This window comes from Pseudophryne corroboree, chromosome 5, assembly GCF_028390025.1.
Source record: "Pseudophryne corroboree isolate aPseCor3 chromosome 5, aPseCor3.hap2, whole genome shotgun sequence".
Classification (NCBI taxonomy): Eukaryota; Metazoa; Chordata; class Amphibia; order Anura; family Myobatrachidae; genus Pseudophryne; species Pseudophryne corroboree.
The window spans coordinates 413,757,808-413,780,691 of NC_086448.1; the positions used below are offsets into that span (position 1 = coordinate 413,757,808).

General features: G+C 45.8%; 1 protein-coding gene across 4 annotated transcripts in view; it reads right to left on the reverse strand.

Annotated features, from left to right (window-relative positions):
• The window catches only part of COL15A1 (collagen type XV alpha 1 chain), a 596,673-nt gene that overhangs the window by 327,004 nt on the left and 246,785 nt on the right, over nt 1–22,884 (reverse strand). The window lies entirely within an intron of this gene.

Here is a 22,884-nt window from a genome sequence, read left to right on the forward strand (position 1 = left end):
TAAAAATAAAACAAGAAAAGTACTATTCCTTTTGCCACTGATGCTACTGTATTTCCATTCTATGTCGAGATTGCAATGGCTGCAACCATTGCATTCTCCTTTTTGATGGCAGCTTTTCGATTGCTGCATACATAAGACATAAACCATCGACTGGTTAACAGTGATGGCTACACACCATCACAAGGCATGTTGTAAAGGCAAAGTCACAACAAATCAATGGCATCTATCTGATGACCATCCGCATTTCACATTTTGTTGCTCCCTCTTAAAACATGAACTCTTGAAGCTTAATTTTTCATTCCCTCATACTTCAGCTATCTTGTTAGGCCAGTGTCTGGAGCCCTGTCAGTTTCAATTTCAAACCACTATCAAAATAGGAGACATACGTTGCAGGCTTTGATAAAGTTGGTTATTTCAGATATATATAGATAAGATAGATATATATAAGTGGCTGGCAGATGCTAATATATGGAGTTTGGTATATTTTGTCAGCATTCATGTCACCATTGTTGTCGACATACAGCACAAAGACGTATTGTTCCTGTCGGTCTAGCAATAACACATGTGGTTTGATGGCTCCAGCAGTGCATCTTGGGTCCAGAAACACTGTTTTTTCTACAAGGGGGGCAGGGTGTGCTGTGCACATTGATCCCTGGATCTAGAGGGGCCCACATACCCTGCACCCATATAATACATAACACTATGCAGAAACCACTGGCAAAAAAGGTGCAGTGGCCATTTTTCCCAGTGATTTGCACATGCACATTAGAGAAGTTACTGGGAACAAAGTGTGACCACCATGTTGTCGGAGACATGTGCATGCACAGTAGACTGTGGAACAAAGCCAAAGTCTACAGCACTGCCAGAGAGGAAGGGGCCTGCACAGAGCCTGCACGCGGGCCCTCTCCTCTCTTAAATTGCACCTGGCGAAAAACGGCGCAATGTAATGCCACCCAAGACCGGTGGCTGTGTGCCAAACTCAGACGTTTTTTTAAAGAGCCAATCACTTACAAAACCATGTCTTTTAAGTGATTGCCCCTTTAAAAAAAGTCCAAGTTCGGAGATGTTATCAATAACACATTACTGGGATTACCCAATACTGTAACCCAGTATTTGTGGGTAACATGCAAAAAGCAGATTTTTTTTTTTACCCTGCATATAGAAATACCCACGTACTTTCTCTGCTTGCATTGGTTGGGGGATATTTGGGTGTGCTGTTTCAGCTCGGAGTGTCTGATTATTTACTAATAGATAGCAGCAAGTCAGTGCAAATTGACAGATTAACTTTCAATACTGCTTTAAACTGCAAATGGTAATAGTCATCTGTCGTCATTAATTTTAAACATAATTCAAAGGAAATACATGCATTAAATACAGTAAAAATGACTGATCTGACAATCCTGTAAGAAGTCATTATAACAACCTCAATCAGTCAACTAAAATTACTCTAATCCTTTCAATACTCGTTTCACTGTTACAGTTAATATCACAATGATTTGTTGTCATCTGCTAGAACAGATACAGTAAGTATAATGCAATGGTACATAAATAAGTAAATAAGCTAGACAGTACATGACAACTTGGCAAATTAGACAAACTGCTTTGCATAAAATAGCATTCAACAAGTTAGTTAACGCATCAACTTTTACAATAAAATGCTTGCATGATGCATCTGGCTTTTCCGTTGGATAAATGCTGGTGTATTCTGTTTTCCAGCCTCTAACAACCACACACTCATTTATTCCATCCAACATATTAATTTGCTGGCACAAAGCAAAGAAATTGAGAGGGACAGGAAACTATGATAAGGTTTTTTTTTTAGCATCTTAACGCGGACCTACCTCTATATCTAAAATATTTTTGTGACTAAGGGGGTTATTCAGACTGGATCATGCAGTGGCAGCGATCGCAGTCTGAATTACTTTGTGGAGTGCGCACGCGCACCCCGGGAGCCCAGTGAGATGCTATCAGCATCTCACTGGTGCGATCGCCTCTGCCTGCTTGACAGGAAGATGCAGTCGGGGGCATCCCAACGGCGTTAGAACGCCATTGGCAGGGCGTGGTCTGACCAACGGAGGTGTGTACGGACCATTGGGGGGTGGGCAGGTCGTGGTGGCAGCGTGACGTCACATGCATCCGCTGTGACCCGGCGAGTATCGGCCTGCCAGCGCGCAGGAGCTGTGCTGGCAGGGAGCTACTCGTCAGGTACAAAAGCATCGCCGCCGTGTGATGCTTTTGTATCTGTGCGGGGGGGGCAGAGCCAGACATGCGGTGCGGACTAGCCCTGTGCTGGGCGTCCCCCTGGATGTCTGTGAAACTGATCGTAGATGTGCTAAATTTAGCACATCTACGATCAGGTCTGAATTAGCCCCTATCTCACATATTTATTAAATTATAATTAAACATAGTTACCTATTTACAGGGCTTTTGTTACCTTTCGGCCAGGAGTATCAAACACATGGCTTGTTGGCAGTATAGTGATTATAGAGATGGGTGTCTGTTGCGTTGTTTATTGTGCTAGTTGCCTCTGTAAAAAAAACAGAACTGTTTGCTGAGGTGCCCTATGAAATAAGTCAACCCGGGCACCTATCTTCCTCTTTTTGGATCAAAGCTGTTTTTTCTCTTACGTCCTCGAGGATACTGGGGTCCATTTAGTACTATGGGGTATAGATGGGTCCACTAGGAGCCATGGGCACTTTAAGAATTTGATAGTGTGGGCTGGCTCCTCCCTCTATGCCCCTCCTACCAGACTCAGTTTAGAAAATGTGCCCAGAGGAGTCGGTCACGCTGAAGGAAGCTCCTGAAGAGTTTTCTGCATTTATTTTTTATGTTTGTTATTTTCAGGCAGGGCTGGTTGGCACCAGCCTTCCTGCTTCGTGGGACTTAGGGGGGAAAATGGCCCAACCTCTTGAAGGGTTAATGTTCCCGTTCCCCGCTGACCGGACACTGAGCTCCTGAGGGAACTATTCGCAAGCCCCACCACGGAAAGCGTACATTCCCACAGCACGCTGACACCCCTATCAGAGCCAGAAGAATGAAGAGTGGTGAGTACTGAGCCGGCATCCCGGTTAGCGGGGCACCGGCCATTATGGTGGCATGAGGGTACGTAAATGCACGGCTTCTAAAATGGCGGAATGCGTCTCCAGATACAGTACACAACTGCGTCTCAGTACACTGTACACAGTACCCAAACTGGCAAACACAGCCTTAAAACGGTTCTGCTTCATTTTAAGCACAATAATGTTCTCAGCCAGTATAAAAAAGCGGGAAGACCGCGCGCCATTGAAGGGGCGGGGCTTCACTATGAGAGGAACCAGCAGCTCACCAGCGCTATTTTCCCTCTGCAGTGGACACAGACGCTGACTGACAGGTACACGCAGCTCCTCCAGTGTTACTCCAAATTACCTCAGCGGTACCAGGGGGTCATAGCAGGGAGGGAGCGACTATTAGTGTACTAAGTCCCCTATCAGGGTACTTAGTCTGCGACCCGGCTATGCTTGGCATTAGTGGTAAGGGCGCGGTGGGGTCTGGCTCCAAACAACTCTGTGTCTCCCTGAAGGGCTCTCTGTGGGTTACTTGTGCTTAACCTTTTCCTGTGTGTGTGCTGTCACATTTACATTTTGTCAGGCAAAGAGTGTGTTTCTTGTACAGCAGAGTGTTCCTCTTCACCAGGGGGCTCACTACTGGGTACTCAGGGTTCACAGAATAGCGGGGCTGAACCGGAGTGGGTTAATTCTCTGAAAGGAATGATCTCCACTCTTTCTACAAAATTATCCCACAATGAGAAAGAGACGCAATACTTAAAACAGACTGTGGATGAGTTTATGAAAAGAGAGTCAGTCCTCAGAACAGCGTCTCAATCCCCTCCCATTTGTCCACAAAAGTGATCTCTGGCCCATATCCTGCAGTCTGACTCTGACGCTGACAGGTCAGACATGGAGGAGGGGAGGGGAGTTCAAAGGGGGGGGGGGGGGGGGGTAATGCAGCTCTGTCACAGGGAATAGAGTCTCTTAAGGGGGTACTCACGGAGCGATCGTTGCTTAAAATCTAAGCAATCTGACAAGATTGCTTAGATTTTAAGCAGCGATCACTCCGTGTGTACCCCTCACAGCGATAGCGATGCGATGCAATCTAGTAGGTCGCTCACTTCACCCACTGGGTGAAATGAGCGCCCCCCCACCGCACGCAGAGAGATGTGTGCTGAGCGAACCTGATCTGCCGGTGAGTACTGGCCTTTAGAGAGGCTATCAGAGATGTTCTGTATATAAGGTGTCAGAGGGGTATGAGGAATCTTATTTTAATGTAAAGAAGAAGTCCTCAGTAACTTTTCCTGTGTCAAAGGAATTGAATACCCTGTTTGAAGAACCATGTGTTAATCCTGATAAGAAGTTTCAGATCCCTAAAAGGTTGCTCTCATCCTTTCCTTTTCCTCTGGAGGATAGGAAAAAATGAAAAAACCACCGATAGTGGACGCATCAGTCTCTAGGCTGTCACGTAAAATTGTATTGCCTGTCTCTGGTGCAGCCTCCCTGAAAGATACGGCTGATCATAAAATTGAGACTACACTCAAATCATTGTACACGGCTGCTGGGGTGGCCCAAAGACCCACTATTGCATGTGCGTGGATGACTAAAGCCATTGCTAAATGGTCAGGTAACTTAATTGAGGGGTTAGATTCCTTATCTAGGGGGAGATGTTGTCTTACTCCTGCAGCATATACAGGACTCTGCGAACTTTATGGTGAAAGCCATAAAGGAAATAGGCATGCTTAACGCATGCACCACCGCCATGGCAGTGTCGGCACACAGGGGCTTGTGACTACACCAGTGTACTGCTGACACAGACTCCAGGAAAGGCGTGAAAGGCCTTGTTTGGAGATGAATTAGACAAATGGATCTCCACAGCTACTGCGGGTAAGTCTACATATCTTCCTTCCACATCACCCCCAACCAAGAAGACTTATTCAGCTTCTAAGTTACAGTCCTTTCGGACGGCCAAGTTCATGGGCAAAACCAGAGGTATTCCTATGTCCTCCAGCGACGCAAGAGGTAAACCACACAAACCAGCAACAGCAGGTACTCAGGAATAGAGCTCAGGCTCTGCTTCCTCAAAGACTTCAGCATGACGGTGGACTGCAATGCCTGGAAGGCTGTCAGGTGGGAGCCCGACTACAATTCTTCAGTCAGATCTGGTCAAATTCATGCCAGGATCCCTGGATCATGGATCTTATTTCCTAGGGCTACAGACTGGAGTTCCAAAAGCTCCCACCTCACAGATACTTCAAATCAGGCTTGCCAGTTTCACAAGAGGCAAGTATAACTTTACAGCATGCCATCCAAAAACTGGTACAGACTCAGATCAGTGTTCCAGTTCCACCTCATCTACTAAACAAAGGGTACTGTTCCGACTTGTTCATAGTACCGAAGACGGACGGTTCGGTAAGACCAGTTCTGAACCTCAAGTCTTTGAACCCGTACTTACGAGTGTTTAAATTCAAGATGGAGTCTCTGAAAGCAGTGATCTCAAGTATGGAGGAGGGGGAAGTCCTAGTGTCTCTGGATATCAAAGATGCGTACCTTCATATTCTGATCTGGCCGCCTCATCAGGCTTATCTCCGATTTGCACTGCAGAACTGTCACTACCAGTTCCAGGCCCTGCCATTTGGTCTCTCCATGGCACCGACGGTGTTCACCAAGGTGATGGCAGAGTTGATGTTTCTACTCCGCAAACAGGGAGTGAACATAATTCCGTACCTGGACGATCTCCTGATAAAAGCACCGTCCAGGGAGAGGTTGCTGCACAGCATTGCTCTCTCAACCAAACTCCTCCAGGATCACGGGTGGATTCTGAATCTTCCAAAATCTCACCTAGAGCCAACACGGAGGCTCCTATTCCTGGGAATGATACTGGACATGAGTCACAAAAGGTGTTCCTTCCATTGGAAAAGGCATTGGTAATCCAGTCGATGGTTCGGGATGTCCTGAAGCCAACCCGGGTGCTGGTACATCTGTGCATTCACCTTCTGGGGAAATTGGTGGCCTCTTACGAGGCACTTCAATACGGAAGGCTTCACGCAAGACCCTTCCAGCTCAATCTGTTGGACAAATGGTCCGGATCGCATCTTCACATGCACCAGGGGATCCGTCTGTCGCCAAAGGCCAGGATCTCCCTTCTGTGGTGGCTACAGTCTTTTCACCTCGTCGCAGGATGGAGGTTCGGAATTCAGAACTGGATTCTGTTAACCACATACGCAAGCCTCAGAGGTTGTGGAGCAGTCACTCAGGGGGTGCAGTTTCAGGGAAGATGGTCAAGTCATGAAGTCATCCTTCCAATCAACATTCTGGAACTCAGGGACATATACAACACCCCTCTGCAGGCCTCACATCTTCTTCAAGATCGGGCAATTCAGGTCCAGTCGGACACTGTGACGGCAGTGACATACATAAACCGACAGGGTGGAACAAAAAGCAGAGCAGCAATGTAAGAGATGTCAAGAATTCTCCTCTGGGCAGAAAGAAATGCTGTGGCATTGTCTGCGGTCTTCATTCCAGGAGTAGACAACTGGGAAGCAGACTTCCTGAGTAGACACAACCTGCACCCGGGGGAGTGGGGCGTTCAGGTGCTTGACAAGTCGATGGGGATATCCACAGATCGACATGATGGCCTCTCATCTCAACAAGAAGCTCAGGCGCTATTGTTCCAGGTCAAGAGACCCACAGGTGGTGGCAATAGATGCCCTGACAACTCCATGGGTCTATAAGATGGTGTATGTGTTTCCTCAACTTCCTCTGATCCCAAGAATTCTAAAACAAATAAAAAGGAAAGGTTCGCGTACCAGGCCAAGAAGGGCCTGGTACGCGAACCTTCTGGAGATGCTCCTCGAAGATCCGTGGCCCCTACCTCTTTGCGAGGATCTTCTGTAATAGGGCCCACTCGTCTATCAGGACTCACCATGGCTACGTTTGACGGCACGGAGGTTGAACGGCTGATTCTAGCCAGGAGAGGGATCCCTAGCAAGGTTATCCTGACTATTATCCAAGCCAGGAAGGGGTTAACGTCTAAGCATTACCATCGTATTTGGAAGAAATACGTCTCTTGGCGTGAGAGCAGAAATTATTCTGCGGTGGAATTTCATCTGGGCTGTTTCCTGCGTCTGGGCTCCATAAAAGTCCAGATTTCGTCCCTGTCCATTTTCTTTCGGAAACAATTGGCTTCTCTCCCTGAGGTCCATACATTGTTGTAAGGTGTTCTGCACATCCAACCTCCCTTTGTGCCTCCCACGGCACCTTGGGATCTTAATGTGGTGCTGCAGTTCCTCCAATCGTACTGGTTTAAACTGTTACAGGAGGTGGACGTAAAATATCTTATGTGGAAGACTATCACACTGTTGGCCTTGGCTTCAACAAGATGTGTGTTGGAGCTGGGGGCTTTGTCTCATAAAAGTCCCTATTTAATTTTCCATGGTGTCCGCATTTCACATCAACCAACCTATTGTGGTTCCGGTTGTCACCGACACCTCTGCTACTTCAAAGTCTTTGGATGTTGTGAGGGCTTTGAAGGTGTATGTGAAAAGCACAGCTTGTCACAGAAAGACGGACTCGGTGTTTGTTCTTTATGATCCCAGTAAGATTGGGTGCCCTACTTCAAAGCAGACAATTGTACGCTGGATCAGACTTACTATCCAACATGCTTATTCCACATCAAGTTTGACGTGTCCAAAGTCTGTACAGGCCCACTCTACTAGGTCGGTGGGTTCTTCCTGGGTGGCTGCTCAGGGTGTCTCGGCTTTACAGCTCTGCCGAGCAGCTACTTGGTCAGGTTCGAATACGTTTGCTAAGTTCTACAAGTTCGATACTTTGGCCTCTGAGGACCTCCAGTTTAGTCAATCAGTTCTGCAGGAACCTCAGCACTCTCCCACCCAGTTTGGGAGCTTTGGTACATCCCCATGGTACTAAATGGACCCCAGTATCCCCTAGGACGTAAGAGAAAATAGGATTTGAATTACCTACCGGTAAATCCTTTTCTCGTAGTCCGAAAAGGATACTGGGCGCCCGCCCTGTGCTTCGTTCTTCCTGCACTGTTACTTGGTTAAGTAATGTTGGTTCAGCCGCTGCTGTTCCTTTTTCAAGTTTGGTTAGCTTGGATTTCCTCTTGTTGTGTGTGCTGGTTCGGAATCTCACCACTATCCTTATCTATCCTTCTCTCAAAGTATGTCCGTCTCCTCAGGCACAGTATCCTAGACTGAGTCTGGTAGGAGGGGCATAGAGGGAGAAGCCAGCCCAGACTATCAAATTCCTAAAGTGCCCATGGCTCCTAGTGGACCCGTCTATACCCCATGGTACTAAATGGACCCCAGTATCCTCTACAGACTACGAGAAAAGGATTTACCGGTAGGTAATTAAAATCCTATTTTCCCTACATCGCACATGACGTCATGACATTACTTCTTGGAGAGTAAACAGGTGCGCTGAAAAGAAGCAGTTTGGCCAGAAATAGTGAATAAGAAAAGAGGAGGAAAAGGCAAAGAAAATAAAAGATAATAGCAGTTAATACTGTGGAGCTGTGCGTGTGAGCAGCTGTGGCAGCCAAAGCCAAAGAAGCTAGGCCAATGAGTACGCCAGGAGGTGCCCTGCCTAATGCCTGTGAGTGACCTGCATAAAGTAGGACTAAGACTGTGAGCGTCAGTAGGCCGGAGCCTGTGAGGCTGTGACTATATCATGTCAGAGACAGGACTGCAACTGTGTGTGTAAAGCCAGAGGTCAAAGCCAGGCCAGGTACCCAGGTTAAAAATCTCTGGAAAGATTGAGAGACTTTGAACTTTATGGGGGAGATGCAAATGTTTGAAAAGTCAGTTGGGAGTCTGTTTTTTTCCTATCTAATAGACGGGAAAAAACAGACACCCAACCGACTTTTCAAACATTTGAATCTCCCCCTATGTGTGCAGGCTAGCCGCACAATAATAGTGAGGGTTCAAGAAATATGTTTAGTTGCCCTGAATAAGGGCTAGGCGTTTGTTATTTTCTGTTCACATTTATGTTGTTTTCAGATTTCATGCTGAGAGTAAAGCTCTATTACATTTATTCACCTGAAAAGCTTTGTTGAGTACTGCCTGAACACCTCGACGCTGCACAAATTCAACCCTCTACCAAGTTCATTATCCCAAAACATCATTTTATTTTTGTCGGTATACTATACAAATAATGGCAATATTGATATTACTAAGGGCATTTCTCTCTATGGGTGGGTTGTACTAAAAGAGAAATGCGGTAAAAATATAGGCGATTAGCAGCGCTGCGATGAACAGCGATGTATATTGGTACATCCCGCCCTATTAGTCATTAGTGCAGAAGGGACTACATGTACATGTACAAGTGCCTATGATGTTACCTTGACCTATTCCCAGAACTACAGTATTTAGTGAGCTTTATGGCAAGAAAATAAAGCAGCATTGGGTATAGCTAGTTAATTATAATTATTCTGATTTTTAGCAACCAACAATTTATTTTTAAATAAAATAAAAAAATAAGTTAGGCAATGAATTCTGGTACTAGTAAAGCAATAAAGGATTAAAGTACTGCAGGTAGTTTTGACTAAAGGAGTCAATTAAGGTCTAATCTAATCTAATCTAATCTAATCATTGATTATTTGCTATAAAATCATCTATGGAAAATTATATTGTAATCCTCTGCTCAAATTCCTTGTGTCTGACAATGTATATGCGGTGGGGGTTGCCATAATCTATAGAGACAAGTCCAGTGTCTCTGTGGTTATTACAGATTGGAAGTAGAGTTGATACCAGCACTACACTCTACAAGTGCGGTTTTTCAAATTATAAGAGTATTACACTTTCCAAATTATAAGAGTGTTATCTTTATGAGACTGGGCTTACTGTACTTCTTTCAGGGCCTCCCCATTGCTTTAATAGGCAGCCTCCCCCCACTCTCAATCCCACTGCCGTGAGACTTGTGATTTCACAGACTGGGTGTACTGCTTAGTAAATGTCAGACACAACATGGCCGGTATACTATGTAAATGAATGGCTCATGCTAGCTTTGGTTGGGGGAAGGGAACCCAGAAGGCACAGAAGGCACAGGGCTGTCTTTTCGTATGGGCTCAATGGGCTCTTGCCCAAGGGCCCCAGGAGTAAAAGGGCCCTAGGCCAATAGCTGAGGGTCCCCTCTTTCCAGGGGTACCAGATTTTTTAAAATCGGCACTGGGGAACCGGAGATATCCGACTTCAAAGCAGTGGTCCCCATCCAAGCCTGTTAATTGTTCTTCCCAGCTAGGTATCTCGGGTTCTGTCTGACTTAGAGTTTTTCTGAGGGTATGCTCCAAAAGCTGGGACTCTCCCCTTTTGGTGAACACTGGCAGCTTGTCTCTACTATGCCCAAAACCAGAGATATCAGCCTTCCAGCAGCTGGTCCCTGCTCCAGCTCCACACGCCTGATATGCAGTTTTATATTATCATCGGTGGATTACTCTGGTCCCAGAACTCTGACCCCCTAGTCCCCAGTACCTCCTGAAAGGTGGGACTCTCTAGTTTGTTTTATCCCATTAAAGCTAAGAAATCTATTTCCAGGAACTGGAGATATCTGCAGTAAAGCAAGCTGCCTTCCCACCAGAAAATTATGAATATTAAGCCCACTCCACTATCGACCCCTCCCCTACGTATTAAACACCCCCTACCACCCTATAAGTCATGTACCGGTCCCCTTCATTCAGCCCAATGTCCCCTTCTACAGTTTACTGTTCTCCTTTCTGCCCCATCTGTGCAGTAAAGGAGTATTTAGCAGAAATTATTTCTCCAGGTTCTACATGCTGAGCGAAAGACAGAACCCCTCTACGCCCCGCGGGACATCAAAGCTGCCGGTGACAGCACCCCCCACCCCTACCGCTGGAGGATGGGTAGGGGCCCTAGTGCATTGCTGTGCCCAGGGGCCTACACTGCTGTTAAGACAGCTCTGAGAAGGCATGTTCATTTGTAAGACATGTTAGCAAGGCTTAAAGTGATCCTGGAGAGGTGGTGGAACTCATTTTCCCTGATCATAGAGCCACCAGGACCTGAGGAAGGGGGAGGTGGCTGCAGCTCATGATTAGCACTAGTGCCGCCTGCATCATCGATTGACGTAGGTGATGAGACATGTTTTTCTGTTGAAATTACTGTGCAGGGCAAAGGAGGAGGTGGAACTAGTTCCCCCCCACTTTAACATGTTAGCATTGTGCATGCACTGCGAGATGCCTGCCGTGTGTGACCCGTCATTTCCCCGGGCAGTTTTGCTAACGCCAGGCATCTTTTTTTGCCGCAAATGCGTCTTATTCACATCACTAGGATGCACAAGCAGATACTGCTTATTAAATGATACGCGGCATGTCTATATTCAGTATGAGGCTGCGGATGTATCTGCATACGAAATGCTACGTTAGTGTTTTCCTGGAAATCACTGTAACATTTCATATGCAGATACAGTCGCACTCGCACACGGAATATAGTCATGCCACATATTTAACTTGCATAGTGATGCATTTAAGGTATTGCTGATTGTGTGTGTCGTTGACGCACAATTAGTTTAATGCAAGTAGAACTTTTTCTCTGTTGTCATTCTTAGTTACAGTGTGTAATCACTTTATACAGCGATCCTGGGGCGCAGTGTTCATGTGTAATGATCAGCGCTTGCTGAACAATGTATACTGCACAAGTTACAGTGTGTAATAAATAGAGATGAGCGGGTTCGGTTTCTCTGAATCCGAACCCGCACGAACTTCATGTTTTTTTTCACGGGTCCGAGCGACTCGGATCTTCCCGCCTTGCTCGGTTAACCCGAGCGCGCCCGAACGTCATCATGACGCTGTCGGATTCTCGCGAGGCTCGGATTCTATCGCGAGACTCGGATTCTATATAAGGAGCCGCGCGTCGCCGCCATTTTCACACGTGCATTGAGATTGATAGGGAGAGGACGTGGCTGGCGTCCTCTCCGTTTAGAATAGATTAGAGAGACACTTGATTTACTAATTTTGGGGAGCATTAGGAGTACTCAGTACAGTGCAGAGTTTTGCTGATAGTGACCAGTGACCACCAGTTTTATTTATAATCCGTTCTCTGCCTGAAAAAAGCGATACACAGCACACAGTGACTCAGTCACATACCATATCTGTGTGCACTGCTCAGGCTCAGGCCAGTGTGCTGCATCATCTATATATATTATATATCTGTCTGACTGCTCAGCTCACACAGCTTATAATTGTGGGGGAGACTGGGGAGCACTACTGCAGTGCCAGTTATAGGTTATAGCAGGAGCCAGGAGTACATAATATATTATATAGTGAGTGACCACCAGACAAACAGTGCAGTTTATTTAATATATCCGTTCTCTGCCTGAAAAAAGCGATACACACAGTGACTCAGTCAGTCACATACCATATCTGTGTGCACTGCTCAGGCTCAGGCCAGTGTGCTGCATCATCTATTATCTATATATAATATTATATATATCTGTCTGACTGCTCAGCTCACACAGCTTATAATTGTGGGGGAGACTGGGGAGCACTACTGCAGTGCCAGTTATAGGTTATAGCAGGAGCCAGGAGTACATAATATTATATTAAAACAGTGCACACTTTTGCTGCAGGAGTGCCACTGCCAGTGTGACTAGTGACCAGTGACCTGACCACCAGTATATATAATATTAGTAGTATACTATCTCTTTATCAACCAGTCTATATTAGCAGCAGACACAGTACAGTGCGGTAGTTCACGGCTGTGGCTACCTCTGTGTCGGCACTCGGCAGCCCGTCCATAATTGTATATACCACCTAACCGTGGTTTTTTTTTCTTTCTTTATACATACATACTAGTTACGAGTATACTATCTCTTTATCAACCAGTCTATATATTAGCAGCAGACACAGTACAGTGCGGTAGTTCACGGCTGTGGCTACCTCTGTGTCGGCACTCGGCAGCCCGTCCATAATTGTATATACCACCTAACCGTGGTTTTTTTTTCTTTCTTTATACATACATACTAGTTACGAGTATACTATCTCTTTATCAACCAGTCTATATATTAGCAGCAGACACAGTACAGTGCGGTAGTTCACGGCTGTGGCTACCTCTGTGTCGGCACTCGGCAGCCCGTCCATAATTGTATATACCACCTAACCGTGGTTTTTTTTTCTTTCTTTATACATACATACTAGTTACGAGTATACTATCTCTTTATCAACCAGTCTATATATTAGCAGCAGACACAGTACAGTGCGGTAGTTCACGGCTGTGGCTACCTCTGTGTCGGCACTCGGCAGCCCGTCCATAATTGTATATACCACCTAACCGTGGTTTTTTTTTCTTTCTTTATACATACATACTAGTTACGAGTATACTATCTCTTTATCAACCAGTCTATATATTAGCAGCAGACACAGTACAGTGCGGTAGTTCACGGCTGTGGCTACCTCTGTGTCGGCACTCGGCAGCCCGTCCATAATTGTATATACCACCTAACCGTGGTTTTTTTTTCTTTCTTTATACATATATACTAGTTACGAGTATACTATCTCTTTATCAACCAGTCTATATATTAGCAGCAGACACAGTACAGTGCGGTAGTTCACGGCTGTGGCTACCTCTGTGTCGGCACTCGGCAGCCCGTCCATAATTGTATATACCACCTAACCGTGGTTTTTTTTTCTTTCTTTATACATACATACTAGTTACGAGTATACTATCTCTTTATCAACCAGTCTATATATTAGCAGCAGACACAGTACAGTGCGGTAGTTCACGGCTGTGGCTACCTCTGTGTCGGCACTCGGCAGCCCGTCCATAATTGTATATACCACCTAACCGTGGTTTTTTTTTCTTTCTTTATACATACATACTAGTTACGAGTATACTATCTCTTTATCAACCAGTCTATATATTAGCAGCAGACACAGTACAGTGCGGTAGTTCACGGCTGTGGCTACCTCTGTGTCGGCACTCGGCAGCCCGTCCATAATTGTATATACCACCTAACCGTGGTTTTTTTTTCTTTCTTTATACATACATACTAGTTACGAGTATACTATCTCTTTATCAACCAGTCTATATATTAGCAGCAGACACAGTACAGTGCGGTAGTTCACGGCTGTGGCTACCTCTGTGTCGGCACTCGGCAGCCCGTCCATAATTGTATATACCACCTAACCGTGGTTTTTTTTTCTTTCTTTATACATACATACTAGTTACGAGTATACTATCTCTTTATCAACCAGTCTATATATTAGCAGCAGACACAGTACAGTGCGGTAGTTCACGGCTGTGGCTACCTCTGTGTCGGCACTCGGCAGCGCGTCCATAATTGTATATACCACCTAACCGTGGTTTTTTTTTCTTTCTTTATACATACATACTAGTTACGAGTATACTATCTCTTTATCAACCAGTCTATATATTAGCAGCAGACACAGTACAGTGCGGTAGTTCACGGCTGTGGCTACCTCTGTGTCGGCACTCGGCAGCCCGTCCATAATTGTATATACCACCTAACCGTGGTTTTTTTTTCTTTCTTTATACATACATACTAGTTACGAGTATACTATCTCTTTATCAACCAGTCTATATATTAGCAGCAGACACAGTACAGTGCGGTAGTTCACGGCTGTGGCTACCTCTGTGTCGGCACTCGGCAGCCCGTCCATAATTGTATATACCACCTAACCGTGGTTTTTTTTTCTTTCTTTATACATACATACTAGTTACGAGTATACTATCTCTTTATCAACCAGTCTATATATTAGCAGCAGACACAGTACAGTGCGGTAGTTCACGGCTGTGGCTACCTCTGTGTCGGCACTCGGCAGCCCGTCCATAATTGTATATACCACCTAACCGTGGTTTTTTTTTCTTTCTTTATACATACATACTAGTTACGAGTATACTATCTCTTTATCAACCAGTCTATATATTAGCAGCAGACACAGTACAGTGCGGTAGTTCACGGCTGTGGCTACCTCTGTGTCGGCACTCGGCAGCCCGTCCATAATTGTATACTAGTATCCAATCCATCCATCTCCATTGTTTACCTGAGGTGCCTTTTAGTTGTGCCTATTAAAATATGGAGAACAAAAATGTTGAGGTTCCAAAATTAGGGAAAGATCAAGATCCACTTCCACCTCGTGCTGAAGCTGCTGCCACTAGTCATGGCCGAGACGATGAAATGCCAGCAACGTCGTCTGCCAAGGCCGATGCCCAATGGCATAGTACAGAGCATGTCAAAACCAAAACACCAAATATCAGTAAAAAAAGGACTCCAAAACCTAAAATAAAATTGTCGGAGGAGAAGCGTAAACTTGCCAATATGCCATTTACCACACGGAGTGGCAAGGAACGGCTGAGGCCCTGGCCTATGTTCATGGCTAGTGGTTCAGCTTCACATGAGGATGGAAGCACTCAGCCTCTCGCTAGAAAACTGAAAAGACTCAAGCTGGCAAAAGCACCGCAAAGAACTGTGCGTTCTTTGAAATCCCAAATCCACAAGGAGAGTCCAATTGTGTCGGTTGCGATGCCTGACCTTCCCAACACTGGACGTGAAGAGCATGCGCCTTCCACCATTTGCACGCCCCCTGCAAGTGCTGGAAGGAGCACCCGCAGTCCAGTTCCTGATAGTCAGATTGAAGATGTCAGTGTTGAAGTACACCAGGATGAGGAGGATATGGGTGTTGCTGGCGCTGGGGAGGAAATTGACCAGGAGGATTCTGATGGTGAGGTGGTTTGTTTAAGTCAGGCACCCGGGGAGACACCTGTTGTCCGTGGGAGGAATATGGCCGTTGACATGCCAGGTGAAAATACCAAAAAAATCAGCTCTTCGGTGTGGAGGTATTTCACCAGAAATGCGGACAACAGGTGTCAAGCCGTGTGTTCCCTTTGTCAAGCTGTAATAAGTAGGGGTAAGGACGTTAACCACCTCGGAACATCCTCCCTTATACGTCACCTGCAGCGCATTCATAATAAGTCAGTGACAAGTTCAAAAACTTTGGGTGACAGCGGAAGCAGTCCACTGACCAGTAAATCCCTTCCTCTTGTAACCAAGCTCACGCAAACCACCCCACCAACTCCCTCAGTGTCAATTTCCTCCTTCCCCAGGAATGCCAATAGTCCTGCAGGCCATGTCACTGGCAATTCTGACGAGTCCTCTCCTGCCTGGGATTCCTCCGATGCATCCTTGCGTGTAACGCCTACTGCTGCTGGCGCTGCTGTTGTTGCCGCTGGGAGTCGATGGTCATCCCAGAGGGGAAGTCGTAAGCCCACTTGTACTACTTCCAGTAAGCAATTGACTGTTCAACAGTCCTTTGCGAGGAAGATGAAATATCACAGCAGTCATCCTACTGCAAAGCGGATAACTGAGTCCTTGACAACTATGTTGGTGTTAGACGTGCGTCCGGTATCCGCCGTTAGTTCACAGGGAACTAGACAATTTATTGAGGCAGTGTGCCCCCGTTACCAAATACCATCTAGGTTCCACTTCTCTAGGCAGGCGATACCGAGAATGTACACGGACGTCAGAAAAAGACTCACCAGTGTCCTAAAAAATGCAGTTGTACCCAATGTCCACTTAACCACGGACATGTGGACAAGTGGAGCAGGGCAGGGTCAGGACTATATGACTGTGACAGCCCACTGGGTAGATGTATGGACTCCCGCCGCAAGAACAGCAGCGGCGGCACCAGTAGCAGCATCTCGCAAACGCCAACTCTTTCCTAGGCAGGCTACGCTTTGTATCACCGCTTTCCAGAATACGCACACAGCTGAAAACCTCTTACGGCAACTGAGGAAGATCATCGCGGAATGGCTTACCCCAATTGGACTCTCCTGTGGATTTGTGGCATCGGACAACGCCAGCAATATTGTGTGTGCATTAAATATGGGCAAATTCCAGCACGTCCCATGTTTTGCACATACCTTGAATTTGGTGGTGCAGAATTTTTTAAAAAACGACAGGGGCGTGCAAGAGATGCTGTCGGTGGCCAGAAAAATTGCGGGACACTTTCGGCGTACAGGCACCACGTACAGAAGACTGGAGCACCACCAAAAACTACTGAACCTGCCCTGCCATCATCTGAAGCAAGAAGTGGTAACGAGGTGGAATTCAACCCTCTATATGCTTCAGAGGTTGGAGGAGCAGCAAAAGGCCATTCAAGCCTATACAATTGAGCACGATATAGTAGGTGGAATGCACCTGTCTCAAGTGCAGTGGAGAATGATTTCAACGTTGTGCAAGGTTCTGATGCCCTTTGAACTTGCCACACGTGAAGTCAGTTCAGACACTGCCAGCCTTAGTCAGGTCATTCCCCTCATCAGGCTTTTGCAGAAGAAGCTGGAGGCATTGAAGAAGGAGCTAAAAGGGAGCGATTCCGCTAGGCATGTGGGACTTGTGGATGCAGCCCTTAATTCGCTTAACAAGGATTCACGGGTGGTCAATCTGTTGAAATCAGAGCACTACATTTTGGCCACCGTGCTCGATCCTAGATTTAAAGCCTACCTTGGATCTCTCTTTCCGGCAGACACAGGTCTGCTGGGGTTGAAAGACCTGCTGGTGACAAAATTGTCAAGTCAAGCGGAACGCGACCTGTCAACATCTCCTCCTTCACATTCTCCCGCAACTGGGGGTGCGAGGAAAAGGCTCAGAATTCCGAGCCCACCCGCTGGCGGTGATGCAGGGCAGTCTGGAGCGACTGCTGATGCTGACATCTGGTCCGGACTGAAGGACCTGACAACGATTACGGACATGTCGTCTACTGTCACTGCATATGATTCTCTCAACATTGATAGAATGGTGGAGGATTATATGAGTGACCGCATCCAAGTAGGCACGTCACACAGTCCGTACTTATACTGGCAGGAAAAAGAGGCAATTTGGAGGCCCTTGCACAAACTGGCTTTATTCTACCTAAGTTGCCCTCCCACAAGTGTGTACTCCGAAAGAGTGTTTAGTGCCGCCGCTCACCTTGTCAGCAATCGGCGTACGAGGTTACATCCAGAAAATGTGGAGAAGATGATGTTCATTAAAATGAATTATAATCAATTCCTCCATGGAGACATTGACCAGCAGCAATTGCCTCCACAAAGTACACAGGGAGCTGAGATGGTGGATTCCAGTGGGGACGAATTGATAATCTGTGAGGAGGGGGATGTACACGGTGATATATCGGAGGGTGAAGATGAGGTGGACATCTTGCCTCTGTAGAGCCAGTTTGTGCAAGGAGAGATTAATTGCTTCTTTTTTGGGGGGGGTCCAAACCAACCCGTCATATCAGTCACAGTCGTGTGGCAGACCCTGTCACTGAAATGATGGGTTGGTTAAAGTGTACATGTCCTGTTTTGTTTATACAACATAAGGGTGGGTGGGAGGGCCCAAGGACAATTCCATCTTGCACCTCTTTTTTCTTTTCTTTTTCTTTGCATCATGTGCTGATTGGGGAGGGTTTTTTGGAAGGGACATCCTGCGTGACACTGCAGTGCCACTCCTAGATGGGCCCGGTGTTTGTGTCGGCCACTAGGGTCGCTAATCTTACTCACACAGTCAGCTACCTCATTGCGCCTCTTTTTTTCTTTGCGTCATGTGCTGTTTGGGGAGGGTTTTTTGGAAGGGACATCCTGCGTGACACTGCAGTGCCACTCCTAGATGGGCCCGGTGTTTGTGTCGGCCACTAGGGTCGCTAATCTTACTCACACAGTCAGCTACCTCATTGCGCCTCTTTTTTTCTTTGCGTCATGTGCTGTTTGGGGAGGGTTTTTTGGAAGGGACATCCTGCGTGACACTGCAGTGCCACTCCTAGATGGGCCCGGTGTTTGTGTCGGCCACTAGGGTCGCTAATCTTACTCACACAGCTACCTCATTGCGCCTCTTTTTTTCTTTGCGTCATGTGCTGTTTGGGGAGGGTTTTTTGGAAGGGACATCCTGCGTGACACTGCAGTGCCACTCCTAGATGGGCCCGGTGTTTGTGTCGGCCACTAGGGTCGCTAATCTTACTCACACAGCTACCTCATTGCGCCTCTTTTTTTCTTTGCGTCATGTGCTGTTTGGGGAGGGTTTTTTGGAAGGGCCATCCTGCGTGACACTGCAGTGCCACTCCTAGATGGGCCCGGTGTTTGTGTCGGCCACTAGGGTCGCTAATCTTACTCACACAGCTACCTCATTGCGCCTCTTTTTTTCTTTGCGTCATGTGCTGTTTGGGGAGGGTTTTTTGGAAGGGACATCCTGCGTGACACTGCAGTGCCACTCCTAGATGGGCCCGGTGTTTGTGTCGGCCACTAGGGTCGCTTATCTTACTCACACAGCGACCTCGGTGCAAATTTTAGGACTAAAAATAATATTGTGAGGTGTGAGGTATTCAGAATAGACTGAAAATGAGTGTAAATTATGGTTTTTGAGGTTAATAATACTTTGGGATCAAAATGACCCCCAAATTCTATGATTTAAGCTGTTTTTTAGTGTTTTTTGAAAAAAACACCCGAATCCAAAACACACCCGAATCCGACAAAAAAAATTCGGTGAGGTTTTGCCAAAACGCGTTCGAACCCAAAACACGGCCGCGGAACCGAACCCAAAACCAAAACACAAAACCCGAAAAATTTCAGGCGCTCATCTCTAGTAATAAAATGAGACTTGCAATGTATAACATACAGTATATCCAGAAAAAAATTGATAAGAGAAATGTATTCTAAATTGTTTTTCAAAGCATCTTGTCCTTTGCGGAATTAAACTCTAGCTTACGGGCATGGTAACATTCGGCTATACCACTGTGCTACACAACGGAAGCAAGCTCTCTGCCTATTGCAGCCTAGTCCCGTAGGGATGAAACATCTTCCAATGGGACTGCCTGTACTGTCTGAGACTGACATTTAGGACTTCCAATAGGAAGACACTGCCAGTCACAATGAAGCCAGTGCAGTCTCATGGACTGTATCTGGCTTCACAGACAGTGGGCAGGGGGAATGATTTTACCTGGGGGGACTGCAGTCCTGCAGCCCATAGGTAAAAACCGCCACTGGTTGGGACATTTGGCCCGCAAATGTGACTTTCTTTGATCCATGTTTGAAGAGCGCTTGAAGCACTTAATGGTGTTATGTGGGATATTCTCTGTCTTGAGGGCAGACCTAACAGATTCTTGGCCCACACTGTAAAAGGCATACTGTATTTAAAATCAACAAAACTAGAAAAAGCTCCTTGTTTGTAGGTATGACTCCGGAAGGTCACACCCCTTTATCAAAGGCCTCACCACTTTTTCTGTCACGCGCTCCTTCGACATGCAATGGAGTAAAGCTCTAAAAAGTTAAGCTTTTTAGAGTTTGTTAAATAGCCAAACTAAAGGCATTCCCCATAGAGAACTACACATGTTTTTAGGATCCTTTCTACCAGTCTCATGAACCAGTCTTCTTCACTTGGATACTATGTGTTTTTTAGACTTAGCAGCATCTTTTACAAGTGTGGTTTGGCATCTATTCAATACCACACAGACTCAGCAGGAGCACATTTTAATGATGCTGATAAGTGCTTTAGATGTTTAATGTGCTCAGTGTAACTGAGGCATGTGTGTCTGAGAGCTGGCACCAGACACTGCATGTGACCAGACAACATTGGTGTGCAAAGCAGATTACCAGAACCAAATACCACTTTAGCCTTATAAACATAAATGTTCTTAAAAGCACGAGTATGGTAAACAAATAAAGATTGCAGTGTTGTGTTATCAACTATATATTTAAGTACATAATATTATTAAACATGTACAATTGAACCTAGAATTTCTCTTATCCATTATATTTTTGCTTACTAGTACAAATTCATTTAGCAGCAGTTTACAGAACTACTGTTTGGTTAAATGTGGTTACAACTCATCTGCACAAGGAACCATTGGCTATGCAGTTAACCAGAAAAGTAGAAAGTAGCAAGTGTTTGAAGAGAATATTTGAATATATTTACTTACTTAGTTATTTTAGTTGATTTCACTAAATATCAGACAATGCATAAAACAAATTACATCAGTTGATACTAAACACTCTCAGCAGGGGTATAGTCAGAACTTTGTGGGACCCATGGCAACATTTTGAAGGGGCCTCTCTCCACAGTGGTTGTTAATTTTACGCCCCATTATAGTGCCCTAGTTAAACTCTTGAACCATAGTAGGGCCATAGTTAATGTTATACCCCATAGAAATTTATTTTGTGAACTACAGCCATCCTCCTCCATAGCCTAGCCTGCGGCAACTACGTGCAGAATAAAGGGCAGCATGGAGGCAGCAGATTTTCTTATTAAGTCTGCTGTGTGTGTGTCTGTGGACAGGACCACAGAGAGCAGCGATGGGCCCCGGTACAGCATGGGGTGTGTCCACTCCCATAGAAAAAATACATAAAACAAAAATAAAAATGAAGAGAGACCGCTTTCTCCACAGGGGGATGCTGTTCAGGTCAGGGTGAGGGGGGGGTTTGCACCTTACATTGCTTGATCTGGGCAGCAGGTCCATCCTCCTCAGCTGGCACCATCTTCCGAAGGATATTAGGGAAGATGGCGCATGTGCACTAGAGAGCTGAGTAGCGCCGTCTCCCCGAAGCTGTCACTGGGAAGATGGGCCTATGGAGGAGGAGGGACACACTCCCAGATGAAGGAAAGTATACTCAGGAGGGAGGTCGTCAGACTCGAGCCCCCACCAGGCCCCTCCAGCAAGCCTAGGCCAGGTAATCAGTGCCCTCACCCTCCTCAGCACCAGTGTCTGTGGACCTGAATGCTCAATCATCGCACCAAGGAGATAATCCATACTTGCCTACTTTTGAAAACCAGAATTAAAAGGAGATAATACATTTAGGATGTGCCGTGCAAAGCACGTTGCGCCACCGAGGGGGCATGTCATACTCTTGCCCAAAGGGCGTGTCTAGTTTAACAAATGGGCATATCTATGCTTAAATGCTTGCTGTTGCCAGATATTTCTATATAACATTAGTAACAATATATTTTGGGACCTTTTGCAAGTATTGATACTAACATTGCTGTCTGCAATATGGGGTTTCTTGTTTGCAATATATATTTATTCGCTGTGATATTTCTTTTCTTCTCACTCAGCACAATTTACATGAGTAATTTGATGCCTGTGCAATAAATTCCAACTGCAATTTGACCTTGTGTGATTTCATCCCTAAACATATAAGAATACAATGATTTTCGTGTATTAAATGTCATTTTATTGTGAACAATGGACAATATCTTGTAGGCACTACCTATATTTATTGTATGTGCTGTTTTCCATACAGCATTAATCAAACCATTACAGACACTATGTACTAATTAAACAAATGTGTTTAACTAAAGAAAGATTCTTACCCTAACAGCAGAAGCAGAGGCTATAGGTCAGTGCACTGCACACCAGCAAAGATAAGAACTGAAGACCCAGTGTCTGATCATGTGTTGCTGTCTCTCTCTCTCCTGCAGTGGTGCAAGTAGTATAAATGTCTTAGTGGTACTGTGCGCGTGCCGAAAAATGGGTGTGGCCACATGCCACACAGGGCGCGGCCAATGAAAATGGGGGCGTGATACACATATGCAGTGCCAGATACATATATGCCCCCAGTAGTGCAGTGCCAGATACACATATTGCGAGCAGGGCCTTCCTATCTCTATGACTGTTTATTACCAAGTTTTGTCTTATCATTGTGTCCAGTTGTAAAGTGCAATGGAATTTGCTGCGCTGTGTAAGAAACTGTTAATAAATAAATAACATTCCCCAAGAATGCCAAATACACATATGCCCCCAATAGTGCCAGATACACATATGCCCCCAGTAGTGCAGTGCCAGATACACATGTGCCCCCACAGTGCCAGATATACATATGCCTCCATGGTGCCAGATATGCCCCTA